Below are 18,481 nucleotides of genomic sequence, written 5' to 3' on the forward strand. Positions count from 1 at the left end.
AATTCTGAAAATGTTTGCATTCTAAAAGAAAAACCTCCACGGCTAGCCAACTAGACCATCGAAGCCAGTATACATAACGGTCCATACATAACACATTCAAAAACATTTTTAAAAAAAACATAATCCTTGCTTCAAAAAAGGTTGTATGTTCCATCTCGCTACTCCATGTCAACAGTGACCATGCCCTCTTCCACATCCATCACTTCCATGTTCCTAACTTGGTTCATTTCTATCTCCGTGTTGTAGCCTTCACCGAACTGCAACACATGACCCTTCTTAGTTTTTCCTCTTCCACAACGTCGACCCCATCGTTTTGTGCGTGCAGGATCCGTTCGTTGCACAAGTGCTCTATATTTTGACCAAGGTCCCCATTTTTCCATCTCCACACGCACTTGCCAGACATTGACCATCTCAAGGTATTGCACAACACCATACATTCCAGCTTGTGCTACACTTCTCACCTCTTTATCGAATGTGGCGCTCCAGAGAAAGAACGGTCACAAGAGAGGAGTGAATTCACTCACGTGAATCCACGCTCTGTCCACACTTTAAAAGTTGTCCATGTCTCATGCCAAACCTAATAAAGCTACCATCCCCCCTAGCCATTCCTTCTTGACACACCTGTTCATGATTTCTTTGACTTTCACAACAGGTCGGAGCTCCAGACACCATGCCATAAAAAGAGATACTATGTCTACATTCATTCTCTACTTCAATGCACCATCTATATACTCAAGTCCAAGGACCAACTTCATCGTGGAAAGGAATGTGGTGTCTTCATAGATAAACAGGTTCATGAACCTATCATCGTTTATTCGTCCCCAAAATGCGACCTATGTTTTGCTTGTCTCTAAAGAAAAGTTGGCCTCCATATTTGAAATCGAGATACCTGTGATTCCAAAACGGACATGCAAATATGTCAGACTAACAGCGAAGTCTATAAATTATTTGAATTTTTATCAACCTATGCGTTAATTTTTTAGTGCTTTCTAATAACTAAATTCATCTACCACATGTTCCATGTTATTCTAGAATCTAAGTACTTGTATTCTGCACCATAGTTTGTCGACATGTTTGTACACTTACACATATCCATAGCATGCTATCCTACGAAGACCTTGGATTCATATGACGCACACAACTAATAGAAAGTTTCATTCCGATATCGACTAACAAGGCGTGTTATGTGCTTTCACGCATGACCTCTCCAAAACAGTAGTACACAATGACTAACACACTTGTTAGTCGCACGTTTTACACCATCAATTTTGCAATCAACAGATAGCGATTGACTAACACAACGCTAACACGCTATACAATAGGTGCTCTCACTCCAAAGCAGACCTTTCGTACAATGTGTTAGTGACAAGTTAGTCAATCGCTGTCGTTGATTGTAAAATCAACGGTGTAAAACACTCTACCAACACGCATGTTAGTAAATCCATACTATCATTTTCGAGCCGGAATAGACGCCTCCGATGCGGGCTCCACTCCCACAGGGGGCCAAAGCCTTTAATATGCAAAGTTAATATTGCATGTTAAAGCTGCAAAGAAGTCAATTTTTTTAATGTATTTGATTAAGTATATTAAATTTGTATTTATTTTATTTTTAATAAATCTATTTATGTAAATATATTTTGATTGAGATAGTGTGTATTAGTTTATAAGTTTTATTTTTTGGCTCCAAAACGGACCTTTCGTACAGTCTGTTAGTGACAGGTTAGTCAATCGCAGCCATTAATTGCAAAATTGACGGTGTAAAACACGCGACTAACACACGTGTTATTCAATCCGTACTGTCGTTTTGGAGCTAGAATAGACACGTCTGCATCTTAGGAAGCATAATGAGAAAAGGCGCCCTTACGGATGGAAGAAGTTCCTGTTTGATTATTAATCTTTTGCATCCTGAAGAGGAAGTAAAAATTACAAATAATGGAAAGTTACACTATCAGGCTAAGTCACCCCGATAAAAACACAGGCAACAAATACTAGCTTTTGATCGACATATCATATACCGATAAGTATTCATGGAAATCCAAGGTCGGACCTATCGGCATCAGTCTCACCGATTATAGTATGGAGTCAACAGCGGTTATATGGGAGAAGCATATACCGATAAGACTCACCAGTATAGTGAACATAAGAAGCAAAAGCATAAAATTGTCTTGTCGATAACCGATGAGGCTATCGGTAAGACTTATACCGAAAAGCGTAATAGTAAAAATTTCCATTGGTGAAGGTTGTAGGAAAAAGAAAGTCATCGGGGAAATAATGTGAATCGCTCATTTTGCACCATCAGACCTTTCATACATCGCGATAACAATGTGTTCGTCAATCGCAATAATTTATTGCAAAATCGACAGTAAATCCATTCTGTCATTTTGGAGCCAGAACAGATGCATCTGTTTTGGAGCCAGAATAGATGCATCTGTTTTGGAGCCAGAAGGGCGTCCAAATAGCTTCTCCCAGACGGGACTGACCAAAAACTTAACACCAATCCTTACCCTAATGTGGCTAATCATAACCCGTCTTCTAATCCTAACACCACTAACCCTAACCCACCTTCTAACCCTAATCCGCTTACTAACCCTACCGCCGCTAACCCTAACCTGTGTTCTAACCTAACGCCGCTAACCCTGACCTGCCTTCTAACACTGACGTAGCTTGTAACCCTAACGTGAATACCTAATGCACATTCTAACCCAATCCCACCCGTCCAATCCAAAATCTACAGTCACAAAGATACAAGGCCGACCCACTATCGGACTACAATGGATTGTAAGTCGGGAGCCGCGATGTAAGGCTTTTTGGAGCCAGCAAACACACGTCTCGTGCGGTATCTAACCCTAACGCGATGGTTAGACAAGCAAATTTTCTCCCTATTCTGCCTCCAAAACAAGCAAATTTTCGCACTACATATAAAGCAAAACAAGAAACAAAAACAAACAATGCAAACCCAGAATATACGCGTCCATCATTTTTAATAAAATCCAAACACAAACAGGAAAAAGATGACTTATAGAGGCCGATTTCCACATACCTCACGCCCTTAAAAAATGCAGCCTGCTTCAACAATCGGATGCCCTTAAAAAATGCTGCCTCCTTCAACAATCGGACGCCCTTCAACAACGCAGCCTGCTTCTACAACAAGAGCCCTTCAAGAATGAGTTGCAACCTGCTTCTTCAACAATGACTCGTAGCCTGCCCTTATGTTTTAATCGCGCATTAGTCTTCTTTTTTCCACGTTAGGCACAAAATGGTGCCACCTTTTCTGAAACAAAGGTACATATTTTGGAAGCAGAGCCCTCTTTTTCTCGTCGATATGTCGTTTGAATGTAGTTTCTTAAATCGCTGGCGGTTTTATTTATTTTATGGCTTATTTTTTAAGCCTACGCCCTCTTTTTCCCGTCAATCTATCGTTCGAACGCGGTATCTACACTAGCCGCTGGTTGTTTCTTTTTCCTGGCTTTTAATGTGCGTCCCTCATGGACCCACTCCGATGTTTCGTCAAATGCTTGATTTAATTATCAGACATATTTGTGGTAGATCTTATATGTGTATTTTCGATGGTAATATTTGTCGACGAAAAAAACCGGCATGAGACTACTGAATTTAGGTTGGTAATGCCCACAGTATATCGGCTAATTACATCCTAAGTATTTGTGCCTACTGCATTTCTTTCTAACAATATGGTATCGCACCTCTATATTTACACCTTCTCTTGTCTTGTAATCTACGCAGCTTTTGACAATCTTCAGAACTTAGCTAAAAACTGAATTAGAGAGTGCCAAAAAAGAATGCAACAAAAATTTCCATAAAAAATGTGCAGCTTTAACTTAGTACAATAGCAAAGGGAAACAACTATTGGAAAAAAAATGACTCTGATTGGTTGTATAATTTGGGCACAGATTAATAATTGTTTAAGACAGCCCCTCCACAATAGTTCCATGCGGGGCAGGAACTAAAAATCATGCTTTGCAGATCTCTTCACGCTGTATTAATGGTACAAAAATTAACTAAAGCATAATGTATCAAATCAACGTTAAGGAAAAAACATATTCATGAATTAGGTCTAGAATTTCATGAATCACTCACTGGGTCTCTGTGTCTTTAATTAAGGAATAATAATCTGGGTAGTAATCAAATTGTTTTTGAACGGCCATGTGGATTTGCAAAACTACCCAACAGCTGGAATGAAGGAAAGAATTTTAATGATGTTTAAGGGATAAGAGTTCCAAACTGAATTATTATTTCAGATTTTTTTATGGTATGAATCTTGATCAAGAAATTTACAATTCTGTGAATTATGGTTTTTTTAAAAGATTCTTTCAAACATTCTATCTTCAAATTGTTTTCCTCATAAGCCATACACTCTATGATGAAGTCTCATTCGGTTTCAACCACTCTTTTACTACAAAAGATGTACTTTTTTTTTTCTTGCTCTTCCATGGAGGTTATCCCCTCCATCTACTTATTTCACAACTAAGATGATGATTGCTTAACTCCATAAACAATATATATTGTCATAAACTTCATTGTGAAAGCGAACAAAAAAGATAATTTCGAGCAGTTTATATTCAACAATCTCATAATATAACCAAAAAAGAAAAAACACAATTCCATAATCACAATCCACAATATTATAATTTAACCAAAGAAAAAAAAATCCAATTCTATAATCACAGTTCACAAACAAAAACCAATCACAACAACAAAGACAAGAAAAATTATAACATGGGCCTTGTGATAAACAATTTTATTATTGCCCAGACAATTATTCCTTAGTGAAATACACAGAGACCAAGTGATTGATTCAAGAAATTCTGGGTAACTCAATCGCTGTAATATAAGTTTTTTCCTCAAACATTGGTTTCATTAAAACATCTTTGTAACATTGGTTTTCTTTAAAACATCTTTAACATGACAATTAAAAAATATTGGTGACTAATTTTCGCCTTTTCAAAAAAAGTCACAACTATCCAAACACACCTCTTAATATTTAAATAAGCATTCCCACCAAGTAAACACCAACTGTTTGTATTGAAGAATAACCAGTTTCCACTGTATCAATTTAATTTCTAAGAGCGTTCTTTCTTTCTGCATCAAACTCAATATAAACTTGGTGTTAAATGAAGATAAACGACATGGACCAAATCAATAAGGAAGAAGAAGAACAAGAAGAAATAATGCACTTAAGTGAAGAAGAAGAAGAAATGCAGTTAAGTGAAGAAGAAGAAATAATGCACTTAATTGAAGAACAGTTAAGTGAAGAAGAAGTAGTGAAACTAGATTCCAAGAAGAACTCAACTGAAATAAAGAAATACATATGCCTGGTGTGGAAATCTATACTCGAAATACGCCAAAACTTTGGCAACTATTCAAAGAGATGTAAACTTGTAGGGAAGAGTGAGGAATTTAACAAAAAAAGGTCCTCCAGTTACAAGAAATTCAGTGAAGCTCAGTAAGATATTGACAACATTTTCCAAAACTTCAGAAAACGGCGGATGAATTTCAAGGAGTTGGGTGACTATTGTCATGTAATGGAGAATCTTGTTTGTCATGGCGTGGAGAGAGAATACCCTGATGTTGAGTATATTGAGTTTAAAGTAATGGTGAGATTCTATAAGCTGTTGAGATGTATGATATTGTGGGTCGTTATCACTTCTATTATTATGCCAATGAAAGAGATCAACCCACAAGGATCTGCAATATGTTTGAGAGGCTTTTTGTGTTTTATATGAAGGATAATGAAGTGGATTGGAAAATAAAGGAGGAGTTCAGGGTTTTATTTCGTTGAGAATCTATGTATTAGATGTCCAACATGTTCTTTTATCGATGATTGTTGTTTTTTTTGTAATAAGTAGGTACATCATCACATCATTCTTTTATATTAATGATATGATTGACTTTACTCTTCTTATTGTAAACAATTTATCTATTGACTCTTTTAGGTTCATTATCACACCACCTTTTTATTGACACATAATTACTATATTAAGTTCATCATCACATCATTCATTTATATTAAGACATAAATCGCTTTGCTCTTGTTATAAAAAATCTATTTATTGACCATATTGACACCTTTTTATTGGCACATAAATATTATATTAAGTTACATTATTTATGTTTAACTTCAAACTATACAAACTATGTTGTATTCTCTTTTATTCTATCAAAACTAATAATGTATATGAGTTATACAAATTACATAAATTTATCCTTCTATTTAAAAAAAATTATTAATACTATATCATTATTTTTTTGTGCTTTTAAAAGAATATATGTTCAATAATTTGAATTGCTATTTTGTAATGAATGTAACCTATTGCGTAAAATCTGAGTCTACACATTATTTATCGGAAATTATTAATCAAATCAAGGGAACTAGTGGAAGGGCTATTTATTTAAACCTCGCAATTAACAAGGTGAAGCAAGTGTACTCAACTATCAATCCACATGATCTTTAAAGCATTTATAGATGACATCCATCTCATCTCAATGGATCCATTTGGGTGCAAATATACCGATGCTCTTCTTTACCTCAATGCATCTCATATTTATGTTTATGGTCAAGCTAGTGCAATTGCAATTATTTGCCACATTTGTGAGGTAAGCAATGTAGAATTCCCAAAAATAATATTATTATATATTTTAATTTTCATTAAAAAATATTTTAAATTTTATTTCATAATTGTATTTAAAAAATATTTTAGAAATTATTGTAAAGGAATTAATTTGAATTTAAAAATGATATATCTCTAAATTATTATTTAGTTAGTTATTTTTATATAATATTTGTCTACTTTATCTCAAAATTGTTAGAGTTAGTTATTTGTATAAAATAATAATTTTCTAGAAAATTTATGTTAAAAGTAATATGACTTTGAGGTGATATTTTTTAATTTCTATTAAATTTATAAAAAAAAAAATTCAAACCAAAACATTATTTAGAGAGAGAACTTTTTAAAATAATTAATTACTTAAAATTTATTTTCCAATTTTAATTTCTTTAGAATTAAATTTTCTTTAATATTTTTCATTTAAAAAAATATATATCTATTTGATTGTTGACTATTATTTAAGAATCGCTTTCCTTTCTTTAATAAGTATATAAATTGCCACATATTGCATGTTGAAAAAACTATCCAGTTAAATTTTGATATGTTCTTCAACATGATTAAACAATTTTTAAATGAAAAAAAAAAAGTTAAATTCAATATTTTAAGAAGTGGATGGTTAATTTCATTGTTTTCTTCCAGATGATGGGAGACACTTTCAACATAGAAGGTACAGAGCCAAAAGACCAAAAAATTGGACAAGCCATACTTGGTTTTCATCTAAGAGCCACATTAATCCTTCAACGAATGTGGAAAAAAGCAATTAAAACATCATTCCATGCAAAAACTATCATAGATCTAGAAAAATTCCTTAAAATTTACCTCAACCTACACAAATCTTCTATTAGAGTTTCTAGCAAGCCAATTTTTCGTTTTCGTGATGTAGAACCACTATTGGACATGGCAAAAGTATTGAGTAATTATCCTTCAATTTATATAAGAATACCTTTACATGAAATATTAGATTTCTGTGTTTTGCCTGAGAAATATGTAGGGGAGAACAAAGGCCCTACACTTTTAGACATCAAAGCATCCACAAATAATATAAAACACATCAGTTGTGAGTGGTTATATAACTTACTTTCAACTATCACTAAACCTTGCAAACTTAGAGACAATTAGACTATCTTGAAAAATAAATAAGATTTTCTCATGATAGAATATGCCTATAAATATATCTATGACCTCTTTGAAGACAACATTTTTTGGACTCCCAAGAAGGTTTGTTATAAACATCTATTATACATTTTTTCATATTTATCCAAAGTAGATTGCTATTCAAAAACCCCACCCACATAATATGGGCTTTTTAGTTTTACTTGCAAAAAATATCATAAATGGGGTAGAGGTTTTGACAATACAATATAGTATGATGATTTTTATCTATACTTTTATCAAATTTTTTTTACCCAATTATATTCTTTGTTGTTTAATTATGGCTTGAAAAATATATTTCATTTACATGATGTGAACTTTATATTTACATAATATCCTTAAGTATGAATATTTTTGTTTTATATAGCCTAGCGAAGTTGTTTTTCTATAAAAATAGTTTTCCATATAAAATTAAATTTATATTTTCTTAGTTTTCACACATATTATTTTTTGAACCATAAATGTGAATCAACTATCATTTTATTATAAACCTTCTACAAATATTGTTAATAGATTAAAATATTTTTCATAAATAAATTAGTTTGGAATAAACAAAACAATTTATGATTTTATTTTATTCATAATGCTTCTAAATTCCACATTATTTCTTCACTACACCATTTTAACTTTACATAAAGAATTTAAATACCTAATAAACATCAAGTTCAACTACATAAGTAATAAGAATAAGAATAAAATGTTTTTCACTTAATAAAAAACTACATTTAAGTAATAAGAATAAAATGTTTAGCATATAGATTAATCAAGCCTTCCATATGTAAATATTGTAGTTTTTCTCTTAGGTTGGTTGTAACTATTTTTGTTACCATTGAAATTAGTCTATAATTATTATATGACTAAAAAACTACAATTGACAATAGTATCAACCTCCATAAATTTTAAATGATAATTGACATTCTCAATATCAAACTTTGATTTGAAATTGTATTTGGTTATTAGTTTACACATTTCAATGCAACAAAAAATGGAACATGTAACATATAAACTTTTGTTCAATTTAAAAGGGGAAGCTCCTCTATAACCAAAAAAAAAAACCCTCAAATTTAAGGGCCTAAGCTCTACAATATATACAATTTGATTCTTTAGGTTATGAATATATATCACAAACAAATCAAAGAAATTACGAACTTTTCTTCTTAGGGAAGGTTATTTTTTTATCTATTTGTCTATGAAGAAAACCTATAGCAGGTAATAAATGCTCAAATTTTTACACAAAGATTGAATTGATTTAAACAAAAGATACAATTAGGTAAAAGGATTCATTCAATTGCATAAAAAACTACAATCACCAACTTTGAATCTTGAAATACAAAGCTCACAAATTCAAAGAAGGAATTATATCTATAGGAGCACATGCACAACAATTTTACTAAAGTTCCAGCAAGTAATAAATGCTCAATTTTTTAAACAAATATTCAATTGATTTTAAACAAAAGATACAATTAGATAAAAGGAATCAAGGAATTGCATAAAACACTAAAATCACCAACTTCATAGAAAATTGTAATATAAAACTCACAAATTCAAAAAAGGAATCATATCTGCAGTAGCACCAATTTTAGTGACAATTAGGTATAAAATTATTATTAGAAAAATAAATATATCTTGTACAATGTTTTGCATATATTAATATTAAATTTTTAAACCTTAACTTGAATTTCTAAGCTCACAATAGTTTGATTGCACATAGCAAACCCATAATACAATTTTCTAAACTCTAAATTAGAAAAGTTCAAAATAAATTTCTAATGAGGATAGCTATTAACTAAAATAGATAATTTAGAAGATCATGTAAAAGTTGTTGACCTATAAATAATTATTAAAAATATATTTTCTCCTGACAATAAGTTGGATCATATATACATCAAGGTAATAATAGTCAATTTGATAATTGGTTCTTGATGATAACTTTGACAAAGCTCTTCTTCACAGATTGTTTGGTCTCGTGGATGTCATTAAAATTCTTTCACTCATTCATTCCTCTAAAAGACGGTTTCAAAGCATATTTGTTCCCTTGAATGATATGATCAATGCTTGTTTGTGCAAATATTTAAGCATGGTATCACTTATAATTGGTTAAAAGCAATTATACATTTGAAAACAGAGTACAAAAATTAAACTAGATGTTGTTATGCATTAAGCAAGAATCACATGTACATATCTAATATGGGTGAAGTAAATAGAATTTGAACTTGCACATATAGGTTGCCACAAGATCAAGATGGAGTTTCTGCAAGAGAAACATGCCTATTTTTCAGATCCTATTTGGGGTGTGACACCATTAGACGATAATTTGAACTAAAATTAAATTTAAAATCAAAATGAGTAAAGAAACTTTGGTAAATAAATTCTTTGGGGATGACTCCACATTGTAACAGTTAGTTGCAAGCCTCTTGTTGATGATTTATAGCTTCAGTCAAATAAAATTAAATGTTAAATTGGCCTTAAGGCCTTCAACATTTAATAATATATATCATTCTAATCACCAATATGCACATTGCTTTCATTAATTATTTATGTTTAGTTAGCACTTATTATGTCTTGTTTGCCTATCGGTGATTACACATCGCACCCCCTCATTTGGTATGCCACCCCGATTGAGGTCACAACCCCTCACCGAAATTGAACGAGTATTTATCTTCTATCGGGGGCAATTGCTAGGAGTGTGGTTGTGAGAGACCAATACTGATCGGACATATACATCATAGGAGAGGTTGATGTAAATTTAGTGTATACGATATAGAGGGTTATGATGTTCTCTTCTAACACATATATATCTATTTGTGGTCAACCAAAAATATACGTGTGAAGTCAAGATATTACAATTGTTGTGTAATTTATAAAGATCATTTGTTGTGCATCTTCACCCAACAATTTATATATAAGCAAATTGATTATACTAGAAGGATCAAGTGACTAAAGGAGGAATAAATAACCTCAACATGGTATCAGAGCCAGGTTTCCTTCTATAAAGCCTAACCGCTTGAAGGAAGATCCGATTAAGATCAGATTGATATCTCCTTGAAAGTTTGTATTTTAAAAAGACGAATGGAATCAGATTTGAAGACAAACTTGAAGGTGCCTCAAACTATGATTCATGGAAACTAAAAATGATGTTGGTACTACAGAAGAATGAGTTAAAAACAATAATAGAGAATCCTTCTAAACCTGATCGAAAACATGAACAGAGTTAGTGGGAAAAGAAGAATATTAAAGCAATGGAGTTATTAGTAGATGGAGTAAAGAGTCATCTACTACCTATCATTACAAGGTTAGATTCTACATATATGACATGTTCAAAGCCTTGAAAGACATGTTTGAGATTAACAACACGAGCAAAATCCTCACACTTAAAAATCAACTTTCTAATATTAAAATGAGTAAGGAAGAGACTATCACTTCATATTTTATGAGGATAACAGAATTAAGGAACCAGCTCTCATCAATTGGTCACATTTATGATAATATAAGGAGCTAACTATGATAACTCTAAATGGGCTCCCTATCTCATGGGAAAACTTTAGACAAGGAGTTAGTGCTCGATCCAAAGTTCCCAAATTTGATAGACTAAAAGTTGACTGCATTCAAGAAGAGTGTAACCTAATATCAAGAGGAATCATGAAACCCGTTGATGAAGATGTTCAAGTTCTAGTCTCTAGTTTGAAAAGGAAAAAGGACAAAAAGACATATGGTAATCGATCATTCAAGAAGCCTAGAAACTTCTCTAAAGTACAATGTTTCATATGTGATGAATATTGCCACATTGCAAGAACTTGTCCTCTCAAACTTAAACTACAAGCTTCCCTTGTTGAAGTCAGAAATTAAAATGTATGTTCAGAAAAATATGTTCTCTAGAAGAAACTCAAGATACCTTGTGATTGAGAGGGAGATTACTAATAAAGATTGAGCACTTCTGAGGTAAAATTGTAAATATTGATTATTATTATTAATACTAATAATTATTTTATGGGCCCTATGTAAATCATAAGGAAGTGACGACTTCCAAATGATTTCCACTTGTATTTTTTGAGGTTATTGGAAGGTGACGATCTTACAATAACTCAATATTGTGGATAGAATTGCCGACTGAGGCAATCCACACACAAGAGCTTGTGGATAGAATCGTTGACAGAGGCAATCCACACAAGAGCTCATGGATAGAATCGCCGATTGAGGAAATCCACGTAAGAGCTTGTGGATAGAATCACCGACTAAGGTAATCCACGTGAAAGCTCATGGATAGAATCACCGATAGAGGCAATCCACACAAGAGCTCATGGATAGAATCGCCGACTAAGGCAATCCACGTAAGAGCTTGTGGATAGAATTGCCGACTGAGGCAATCCACGTGAGAGCTCATGGATAGAATTGCCAACTCAGGCAATCCACACAAGTGCTTGTGGATAGAATCACCGACAGAGGCAATCCACACAAGAGCTTATGGATAGAATTGCCAACAGAGGCAATCCACTCATGAGTTTGTGAATAGAATCGCCAACAGAGGCAATTCACATCTTGAAACTATGGTCCCAAGATAAGAATCCTACGATTTATGAATATTGCTCCCAATGTCTTTTATCCTCCCTAGCTAAGAGGGAGTGTTGATGATTTATAGCTTCAGTCAAATAAAATTAAATGTTAAATTGGCCTTAAGGCCTTCAACATTTAATAATATATATCATTCTAATCACCAATATGCACATTGCTTTCATTAATTATTTATGTTTAGTTAGCACTTATTATGTCTTGTTTGCCTATCGGTGATTACACATCGCACCCCCTCATTTGGTATGCCACCCCGATTGAGGTCACAACCCCTCACCGAAATTGAACGAGTATTTATCTTCTATCGGGGGCAATTGCTAGGAGTGTGGTTGTGAGAGACCAATACTGATCGGACATATACATCATAGGAGAGGTTGATGTAAATTTAGTGTATACGATATAGAGGGTTATGATGTTCTCTTCTAACACATATATATCTATTTGTGGTCAACCAAAAATATACGTGTGAAGTCAAGATATTACAATTGTTGTGTAATTTATAAAGATCATTTGTTGTGCATCTTCACCCAACAATTTATATATAAGCAAATTGATTATACTAGAAGGATCGAGTGACTAAAGGAGGAATAAATAACCTCAACACCTCTTACATGGAAGGTCTTAAGTTCAAATCTCAAAGCATTGTTCAATATATATAAAAAAATACAAGAAATAAAAAATAAATTAAAAAATTCCCAAATTAAATAATAAAAAACTCTGCAGTAGCATGTGAATTAAACTATCAATGGAAACTTAGATACCAACAATGGCTAAGTTGTCGAATCGGCTACGGGAACAGGAACGGGTACATTTTCAGTGCATTTATTGTATGTATGTATGTATGTGTGTATATATATATATATACATATGTATATATGTATATATATATATATATATGTATATATATATATACATATATATACATATATATATATATATATATATGTATATATATGTAGCTAAAAAATAGAATTAAGTTTAGAATGTCATACACCAATAAATATTCTAAACAAAATCATTACGAACTTCAAATTTTGGAACATAACTTACTAATCTAAATTTAGTTTTTAATATCAAAAAGATCAAACTAGAATCTCATGATAGATAAGTTCTGAGTTCACTAATCAGCACCATAGATCTTAATAAAATAAAAAAGATTAAACTAGAATCACCAAACATTTTAGAAAAAATTGCAATACCTAAAAATGTGAATTCTAGATGTATCCACAGGGGATTCATTCTAGAATTCGATTCTGATATGTTTCATACCCAGAATTGCCCAAAAACTCTTAAGATTCAACTTAGAACAATGGTAAGACAACTACAAAATCGTTAACAAGAAAATAGATGTTACATGTAAATGAATTTCTCCACTTCAATGAAAATGAACAACTTAGAAGCTGCAGCTGGTGTTGCTATGTGGATCTTCCTTTTGATTTTAAGGACCTGCACAGTGTACAAGTATTCCTTGTCCCCATATTTCATACCACTTACACAAATTCAAACTTGGTCACTTTTGGCATAAAATGAACATCATAAAGAATCAAAACATTAAATGTACATTGGAGAATTAAATGCTTTACTCAATGTGCATGTGAGTGGAACAAGTCAATGAACTACCATGTTCTTCCAAACAGATCATGCTTTCTCTTTTCAATTTCTCTCTAAACTACATAGTTAAGTGGCTATATCTCAGCTTCCATTTCCTTAAGCCAACAATAGATTAATATTATTGATATGATTGATTCTTTAGTTCTACTTTTAACTTGCAAAGATAGTCACTTCTCAGTCCTAACATCAATTAACTCCCATATTGGTACTCCATCCATGTCAAAATCAACAACCAATATTCAAATGCCTCGATAAATAGTTGCTACAGCTTCTCAAATGTGCTCATAGTCACACACTGTCTACCAAACAACCAATGTATGCCACCAATTGATGAGTATGATAATTTTCTAGAACTATTATGGCATTATACTTTGTACTGTTTTGTTGAAGAGATCTATCAACTTCGGTAGATTTTTGTACCCCTCTTTTTCTTCATCTTCTGACCATATCATGTTGCAATCTCCTCCTTAAATCAAAATTCTAAATTTTATTTATTTGTGTTTCCAATTAGGTTGATATTTCTTTCAAACCTTTGGAATTAATAGGTGTTGAGGTGGCTATGTAGATTGAATCTCTAACAATCCCTTTTAGAGTCCAGCTATTCCCAGTGATGCTTTTCAATTGGTTTAAGTGCTAGTTTGGATGGATTCAAAATTGTTGTTCCCCCAACACTTTTCAATGGTCTTTTCAGCTTATAGTATTTTTCATGATTATCCTAATTTGATCTATTATTTGTGCTCTCATGATTGTTAGAATTGTCTAATCTTGTTCCTCCACATCCAACATATTAATACCCTTTTGCTTTGAACAGTTGGTGTCTTCATGGTCACGTGGTCCACACCATTTGCACAATAATTTTACATTCTCTTATTCTAGCAGTCTTTCACAAAGTGTCCCCATTCACTACATTGTCGGCACTATGTAATAGGACATACTTTGGAGATGTATTGTATTTGATTTCGTCCTCCTTGTTGATTTCCATTACTATTTGGTGATATATTTTGTGGTTTTGATGGAGTAGATTCTCCTTGTGTGATAGGGTACTTGTGTACTTTTAGTCTTCAAATTATATGGACACTTACATACTTCTATTCTTCAAATTATATGAGTCCACTCCTTTATTGAATGACCCATCACTTGGCAAATCTCACTAAACAACTTTTTAGGACAATTAGCTTTTGTGTGCCCCTTAGTTTTGCACTTAGTACACCATAGTTCATTAGTTTCTTTACTAGTTCTTTTCTCTACTTTCAATTCTTTCGTCATTCTCATCATATCTCGTTGAAGGGCTTGAACTGTTTTGTATTCTCTAGTGCTCTTGTCATCGTCAATCTTCCTCTTCTCTCGAGAGGATGTTTTTTTTTCACTCTTGATGTCCTTGTGTGATTATAAGCATTGACATACAAGGCCAGATGCACTATATTCATCTTCTTGTGTAGCAAGGGGATCAATCCCTCAATTAACCACCTCTTCTTCAACCCATCAGCTCGCTAGTTCTCCATATTACTTAGCAACTCCTTGAGCATACAATTGTATGCCCATACATTCTCATGCTTCCAAGTTGTTTGGTATTGTAGATTTCAACAATAATTTCAATCATTTCTCAGGAGTTTAAATTCCTCTTGGAATGACTTCTTTAGGATATCCCACGATTCCATGTGTTTCTCTTTTAGTTTTGAGAACTAGTTGATGGCTATTCCTTGTAACATTTCAAGAAAAGCTCTCAACCAATAGTCTTTACCTAACTAACCGCTTGACAACCAAATGGTTTTCCACTTCTTGCAATGCCACCCAGGATCCTCTGACCCATTCCCTGTGAACTTCAATAGTTTTTGTCCATCCATATTCGGACTTGTTAGAGGAGTCATCATCTTTCTCGCCTACTTACTCCCTTGTGTGCCAAAATTGGGTGGACTATGCCCACTAGTACATTTTAGTGCTTTTTAAGCACTCTCAACCATGTAAGCATCCTCTACATGTCCACCTAGCAACATCCCCAGCACTCTAAGTACTTCCAAGCTCTGATATGTTCATGTGCTCCTTTTGTTTGAGGATCTACGGTTTAGCTCCTCCAATTCTTGTTTCCCTGGGTTGCATAGTCAATAAAATATGTCTATGAGTTCAAGCTTTCCCTCTTCATACGCCTCATCTAACATTGATTGTACAACCAAATTGTCTGACCATACAACAGATTTTCCTCAATAGTTTCTCATAATATTCTTCTTTGTTCTCTTTGTTCTAAATTTGTAAAGATCTCCTGATCGCTTGGTCTTGACCACCTTGTGGCCTCTTCCTACCTTTATTGGGATCTAAAGGCATGAATCACTCAATATGACCCGATTTCATTTAAGGCAGTGGTACCAAATGTTTACAATTATATCTAATAATGTTTATATTTAACTTCAAACTATACAAACTATGTTGTATTCTCTTTTATTATATCAAAACTAGTAACATATATTATTTTAGTATATTGTGCACGAGTTATACAAATTACATAAATTTATCTTTTTATTATTTAAAAATTATTAATGTTATATTATTCTTTGTGCTTTTAAACGAATATAACAATAATTTGAATTGTTATTTTACAATGAAGGTAACCTATTGCATAAAATCCGAGTCTACACATTATTTATTAGAAATTATTAATCAAATCAAGAGAAGTAGTGGAAGGGCGATTTATTTAAGCCTCACAATTGACAAGGTGAAGCAAGTCTACTCAACTATCAATCCACATATTCTTTACAACATATGTTATCTACATAAAATTGTGAAGAGTATTGGTAATAAAAACTACCCCAAAAGACCATGCACAATAGATTGTTATGAGTTTTGGAGTAGAGATGATTGGGACATAGCATTCATAGATGACATCCATCTCATCTCAATGGTTCAATGTGATCTTCTTTACCTCAAGTCTTCTCATATTTATGATTATGGTCAAGCTAGTGCAATATCAACAATTCACCACATTTGTAAGGTAAGTAATGTGGATTTCCCAAATATAATATTATTATATATTTTCAATTTCGTTAAAAATTTGCATTCAAATCATTATTATTAATATGATTTGAGTTCCAATTTTAAAATATTTTAAATTTTTATTTCATAATTATATTTTAAAAACATTTTAGAAATTATTGTAAGGGAGTTAAATTTGAATAAAAAATTAATATATCTCTAAATTATTAGAGATATTTTCATGTAGTAATTTTCTACTTTATCTTAAAATCATTTGAGTTAGTTATTTTTATATGTTTTTTTTTATAGAAATTTTGTGTTAAAATATGACTTTAAGGTGATATTTTTTAACTCTATTAAATTAAAAAATTAAAATAAAATTTATAAATCAAAACATTATCTAAATATAGAGAACTTTTTAAAATAAAATTTATAAATCAAAACATTATCTAAAGATAGAGAACTTTTTAAAATAAATAGTTAGTTAAAACTTAATTTTCAATTTTAATTTCTTTAAATTTAAAGCTTCCTTAATTTAAAAAAATAAATGGATCTATTTGATTGATGAACCAGCTAATATTTAAGAATTGATTTCCTTTTTTTAATAATTTATAAGTGCATAAATTGTCATATATTGTATGTTGAAGAAAAACTACCCAAATGAATTATGATATATTTTTTAACATGATAAATTAAATTTTAATTTACAAAAAAAAGTTGAGCTCAATACTTTTCAGAAATGAACGCTTTTAATTTCAATGTTTGCTTGTAGATGATGGGAGACACTTTCAACATAAAAGGAGTAGAATCAAAAGACCAAAATATTGGACAAGCCATACTTGATTTTCATCTGAAAGCCACAATAATCCTTGAACGAATGTGAAAAAAAGTACTTAAATCATCATTCCATCCACAAACTATCATGAATCTAGAAAAATTCCTTAAATTTTACCTCAAACTACATGAATCTTCTAGAACTATGTAAATCTCCTTCAATTTATCTAAGATTACCTTTACATGAAATATTAGAAGTATTCTCTTTATAGCAGAGAATAAAGGCCCTACTCTTTTAGACATCAAAGCTTCAACAAATAATATGAAACACTTCATTTATTATTGGTTATATAAATTACTTTTAACTATTGATAAACCTTGTTAACTTAAAGAAGATGAGACGATCTTGACAAACAAAACATCTCTACGTAGAATATGCCTATGAATATCTCTACAACTACTTTAAAAACCACATTTCTTGGACTCTAAAGAAGATTCCTTATAAACATCTATTATACATTTTTTCATATTTATCCAAAGTAGATTGTTATTATAAAACCTCACCCATGCAATATGGACTTTTAACTTTACTTGCAAAAATATCATTAATGGTGTAGTGTTGGCAATACAATAAAGTATGATGGCTTTTATCCTTGCGTTTATTAAATTTTTAACCAATTATACTCTTTTCCATTTAACCATGGCTTGAAAAATAAATTTCAATTATATGATGTGAACTTTATTTTTACAAAATATCATTATGGGTGAATACTTTTGTTTTATATAACTTG

This window comes from Cryptomeria japonica, chromosome 11 (genome assembly GCF_030272615.1).
Source record: "Cryptomeria japonica chromosome 11, Sugi_1.0, whole genome shotgun sequence".
NCBI classification, from domain to species: Eukaryota; Viridiplantae; Streptophyta; class Pinopsida; order Cupressales; family Cupressaceae; genus Cryptomeria; species Cryptomeria japonica.